Below are 6,228 nucleotides of genomic sequence, written 5' to 3' on the forward strand. Positions count from 1 at the left end.
AGACGTAATTAAAATAGTTTTTATTAGAATTAGAACATACTTTTAGTAAACTATTTTAATAAAAAGGCTAATGAGCCAAATTTAAAAAATAGAGAATTTGATGTTTTAAAACGCAATTAATTCCAGCTTTCAGTCTGGGGTCTGTCTGCGTTAGTCAGAAGTTTTGTGAGAAATAATTTAATAGAATCGTATTTTTTTATATATTTATTTAAACATTTGAAAAGAGCTTGGATTTTTTACTTTTAATTCTAAACAATTGTTTTTGTCGAATCGAACCTTGAATCTTTAATTCTAAACCTTAACCTTAAATTTTTCTTAGCAATAGCCCCCACCCTTCTCCCCACCTTTCTGATATTTCCGGGAAAAGTTTATAGAGTTTCGCTGTGGGTGATTTTGTATATATTGTAAATATTCATTTTTGGATTATGTACCTGATTTGTTTTTATTAAGTAGTTTTATTTGCTTGAAATGTGCAATTTTTGTTAAACAATTAGTTTGTTTTGTTTTGTTTTTTTTTATGTATTAATGTAAATATTATGTATATTATTTATACGGGTGAAAATAGGCCTACAGGGGAACCGAACACCCAAAAAAAATCGGTAACGCGCCTAAATTGCAACCTCCTGGGTGGTGTGGAAAAGCAATTATAATAAATAAAGCGATAATTGATAAAATCTGAGTTTTTTATTTAATATAGTAGTATGGTATTACATACATATATGTAAAACTTTTTTTTAACTACTGTGGATTTATCAAGTTTTATTCATATTATTTTTATGTTTTTGCCTATTTGGTTCGTTTACAAATATGTAAGTAAGTTTTCGTCTAGTCCCGTGCATTGCAATAGCAACTAAATGTTCAATAATTCTTGTTTTACTTGATATAACACTACACAGGATATATAGCTCTTCACAACAACTCATACTATGTGGAAGTGTTTTATTAAGAATTTAATAACATGATATACGACTGCGCTTTTTGTAGTTGAATTTTGGGATGTGATACAATCCACATCATCATCATCACAGATTAAACAATGCATCTCGTTCAGATTCGATTTTTTCAGTTTAAGCTTGCTTATGACATGGTTATGGCTTTAATAACGTTTCTCTGCGGCATCTAATCAAACCACAGAATCTTTGCGTATCCTAAAATGATTTATTAATTTATTTATTCATTTGTGTAAACATTAAGAAATGCTATTAAAATTACCACATATAATTTTCGGTCTGTGGTGCCCTCATAACACCAACTCCTAACCTAAACGTCTATAATTCATACAACCGCACAAACGCCATTGATTTGTTTCAGGATCATATACAACAATTGCGGAGCCATCAAAGCCGCCAACTGCATACAACTGACCATTAACTACGGCTAATGCAACCTAAAAAAAGGTCAATTAATTAAAAATTATAAGTAAATACTAATTTTCTTACTTTTTCCTAGATTTTAGTCAAACTTACGCCACTGCGACGCGAAGTCATAGATATTATTGGGCTCCAAGTATTTGTATGGGGATTGTAGCGTTCTGCTGAAGATAATTCCATGCAATCATCACGTCCACCCACTGCATAAATGCAGTTATTGAAAACAGCACAACCCAAATGTTTGCGACGGGTGGACATTGGCTTGACGGCACACCACTTATTTTGTCTAAAAAATTTGAAGTTTAAGTAAAAATATGAGATAATATTCACGCAAAATATAAGCAAACATAGTAGCATAAGACAGAATACCATCGTTCCCGAGATGGTCGGGCTAGTACTTTTATGGTGCTTTGTTACCGGAACGTACCGGATCTGTATCCGGCACCTTCGGGGAGTGTCTTTATCGTTAATACAACAACAGAATACCATGACATGTATAACATGGCATTGCACGATTAACTTTTCTATTTAACTTACCTGGGATCATAACGCTCTACGGTGTTAAGGGGACACTGTCCGTCAGGGCCACCGATTGCATACAGATAGCCGCCCAATACAGCTACGGCCACGCCCAAACGGCGCGTAGTCATCGGAGCAACCTGTTTCAAAGAAAATTTTTTATTAAGATCATACATTTAAAATTTTCGTGTACATATACTATGCACCTTCGACCATTTATTCTCTTTAGGATCGTAACGTTCAACATGATTCAAACATTGTACTCCATCTTGTCCGCCAACTGCATATAAAAATCCATCAAGCACCGCCACGCCCACACTGGTACGGCAGGATGTGGTTGGCGCAACATCACAAGACCATTGCTTTGTTTGTGGATCATAACGTTCAATACTATTCAAATAACTTTGACCATCATGTCCGCCAACATCATATAGTAGATCATTTAATACAGCAACACCAACACCACAACGACGCTTACTCATTAGATTCTTCAACAATGATATGAGCAGTATAACAGAAATCAATAAGTAATTTTATAGCATTCTCATCAAAATCTCGTATGGTTACTTCGGTTTGTCTGGACTCTCCTAATTCGCCAGTAAACATGGCGCGAAAGTATGGACTGCATGCTGAAAGGATGACACGATGTGCAAATATTTTATGACCGCCAACATTTAGTACAACATCACATAGTTCACGATGACGACGTATCATATTCAATTCGGATAATGTTACCTTGGGATGTTTTTCGGAGGTGTGCGATAGTCGTGCCGGTGATGGTGGACGGTCAATGGCACCAGTTGAGGCACCTGCGCTGCCACCTGTGCCAGGCAACATAGGATCGCCCATCCTGTTCGCCGCTAAACGCAGCGGGGCAGAAGCCCAACCCCACACCGCGTCTATCTGTAATACAAAAAAGTTATTGATTAACTTCGACCTAGAATAATCATAACAAAATTAGAATATATATTTGAAATTGTTTTAACGGTATGCATGTTGTTGTTGTTGTATTAACGATAAAGACACTCCCAGAAGGTTTTGGAGAGTGTTATCGATGTTGGTGGTCCTTTGCAGTATCTAGAACAGGAACGTTTCGGTAACAAAGCCTGACCATCTCTGGAACTATTAATATGAAAACATTAAACATTCTAGGCCATAACGTCCCCCATCCCCTAGTTCCATGAGGAACTTGGGCCTGCCAGAGCCTCGCCTGCTAAATATGTGTATGACACATTCATATTTGTAACAGGATTCTCCTCGAGTAGGTGAGGTTCACAATTGTGGAAGCTTAGAAGCTATAAAGTTTTGTATTGCGCTTATGAACCCCTTGAATCCCTCACCATATGCCTATTTTTTATGAGCACCCGTTTCATGCTTAAACTTTGACGGATAATGGGAATGTCACTATTACACCTGAGAATCCGATTTTGATCGCGAACAAGAGATACCTAATGGTGTGTTCTTTTCTAGAAAACCCAATTGTCAACCTCACCTACCCGTGGCGTATCCTGTTTAATAAACATAATGGATATAGGGTGTCGGTGGGCGGTATGGCCTAGGTTTCATGCGGGCATACCAAATAAATCCCTAGATGGTCGGACTAGTACCGTTATTGTGCTTGTTACCAGAACGTACCGATCTGCATCCGGCAAAGGACCATCAACATCGATAACACTCCCCAATGCCAGAGTGTGTCCTTATCGCTACAACAACAACTCTTAAATTTGAACTGGGTTACCTGCAAGTTGGCAAAATATCTCTGTTTGTAAGTAATGAGACCCCTTTTCTTATTCAGTAGAACATATTTTGTGAAAGGAGCACACAAACTCACAAGAGGCCTTAGAAGAAGCAATATGGCGACATTATGTTCAGAAAAGAAAACGCCATAAGAGTTTTCGAGAATTAAGAGTATGATAACGACACGTGTTTTTAACACTTTTAAAGGAAGGATAGCCACGAAACATATTCATATCCCACAATATGCTTGTTATTTTGCAGTGAAGCTCACAATCGTCGAGATTCCTTGCAATATTTTTGAAAATTTAACCGCTGAAGAAGGTTCAACATCATTCTCATCATCAATTCTTCATCTCCAGTTTTAATCCAATGATCCCGAATCGCACCATTTCCACATGCATGATCGTACAAAATACTCAAGTACATAAAACTGTGCACAAAACTGTAAAGTACGGCATCCAAAATAAACTAAAACAAACACCTTGCCTCGCCCACCATGGCTGCTGCTGCAGTGTTAATGTGCCCACAACAGCTGTGAATAGACATTGCCGCCCTACCTACATTAAACCTATCTACTTACTATTCAAAAACAATAAAAAATGAGCAATAGCAAACCTATCTGTGCCACTGGCATTGTATGACGGCCGACTGTACAAACGTGCATAAATGGTCTACCTATTCTGAGCCAATTAAGATTTAAAATAATTACTTAATTGATAAATACATCTACTTGCAGTTAATAAGGTTTATACATAAAGATATATGGTAATTGTGCAGTTTAGGGGCCCCACCCTAAAACTGGGCCTTTTTTTTTTTTGAGTGAGGTATCAAAAGACGCGTATTCACATCTAGATCAAGAATTCGGAAGCGGAAGTGAACTTTTTTTACCCGTTCAAAAGATATTAACGAAAAACCGAAAAAAGACCCGCGGGTACTTCCGAAACCGGGGGTGGGATCCATAGTATTTTTGCGCAGAACACCTTTCTGCGTTGGCGGCCTTCGGCCGCGCTTATAAATAATAACCCTGGGCTACGCCATGCCAAGTCCGGGTGTGTGGTGATGCACGGTGATGCACAATTTTTTTTGTGGGTACAACACAACAACAACCACATTAAAATCGCCAACTTCAACTGCAAATATCTCCTGACAGAGATACAATTTTTCTTTTCCGCCTTCGTAGTATTATTCTCGAGATTAATACGCGTCTTTTGATACCTCACTCGAAAATCTTGGCCCAACTTTAGGGTGGGTACCGTAAACTGCACTACTACCCAAAATAATCAAAATTACACCAACCACATGAAAATTGCAATTTTGTTTGCAAATATCTCCGGAAAGTTATACAATTTTTAATTTCCGCTTTCAGATTCGTGTTCCTAGGCATTTTGACACCCCTTCCGATATAGACGAGTTTTATATTGGACACAGTTATATCGGCAAGTAATCTTGTCGCTGATTCAATAGCTCTGCTATCTATACTTGCTGCATAAGTGAGTGTCTCGTGAACTTTAACAATCACATATACCTCCATTTTTTTCAAGCTCCTTCAAGACTGCATCTTTATTTGGAAATTTGTCGGTAGACTATAAAAATTTTAATGAAATAAAATATATATTGTTTACTTACATTAAACGCTAACTTCTCTAAAAAGTACGAAGCACCGGTTGGATATGTAACTTCATAACAAGGGCCTGAGTCAATTACCAGCCGGACAGTGCAAAATTCCCGAATTTCGGTGCATTTCTTGGTGCAACTCGCAAAATGCATTTATTTTAATTTACAATCCACAACAATCAATATCTTTAAGACATTTTATTGTAAACAAGCAAGAACAAGAGAAATTGTTTTTCTTCGTACATGGTTGCTTTTTCCTACTTCGCCAACTTAAAACAAATTTTATATAATTATCAAAAAAATTTAAGAAAACATGGAAATTTTCGACACAAACTATATCTCTTGTAAGAATTTACTATAAATTATAGTTTTTAAAAACTTTATTCCAATATTTCAACATTTTTTACGCAGTTTTCTTTGGCAGCTAATACGCTTTTTTTGCACCTATGAAGTACAACAGTGCCAAATCATGCCAAATAGCATCCACAAAAAAACGAACAAGAACAAGCATTTTCATCAGGTGAGCGTGGCTGTGTATGTGCGTTCTGCTACATATCCTACTTGTAGACCTGTACAATGTCCGCGTCATTCCACTCTATCATTTTAAGTGATGCCAAGTGTTAATATGAGTGTTGCATCTTTTTATTTATTAGAGGGGGAGTTGCCAGACTTAAAAGCAGTAACCCAATTTGACACTACATCATCCCCCTTTAGAAAAGAAGAATTTGGCAAGGTATTCCTATTATTTAAATTTATAAGAAAATGAAATATGTAAAAAATAATGTTTTTAGTTTGAAGTAAGCCGTTACTATTTTTTATAATGTGTGCTTATTATTATATTGAGTAAAATATATATATTTATTAAGTAGTTCAATTTAACGTCTAAATTTTGTACATTAGGCCGTATTAAAAATTTACATTAATAGTTTGTTTAGTTTGGCCTTCATTGGCATGTTTTTAAAGTAGATTTATATTTAAAGATTATTTT

At 36.4% G+C, this 6,228-nt stretch overlaps 1 pseudogene; it reads right to left on the bottom strand.

Moving 5' to 3' along the window:
• Positions 1–444: 444 nt before the first annotated feature.
• LOC137244445 (kelch-like protein diablo) lies at positions 445–5,478 on the bottom strand (annotated as a pseudogene).
• Between the last annotated feature and the right edge of the window lie 750 nt (positions 5,479–6,228).

Source organism: Eurosta solidaginis, chromosome 3 (assembly GCF_040869045.1).
Source record: "Eurosta solidaginis isolate ZX-2024a chromosome 3, ASM4086904v1, whole genome shotgun sequence".
NCBI lineage: Eukaryota > Metazoa > Arthropoda > Insecta > Diptera > Tephritidae > Eurosta > Eurosta solidaginis.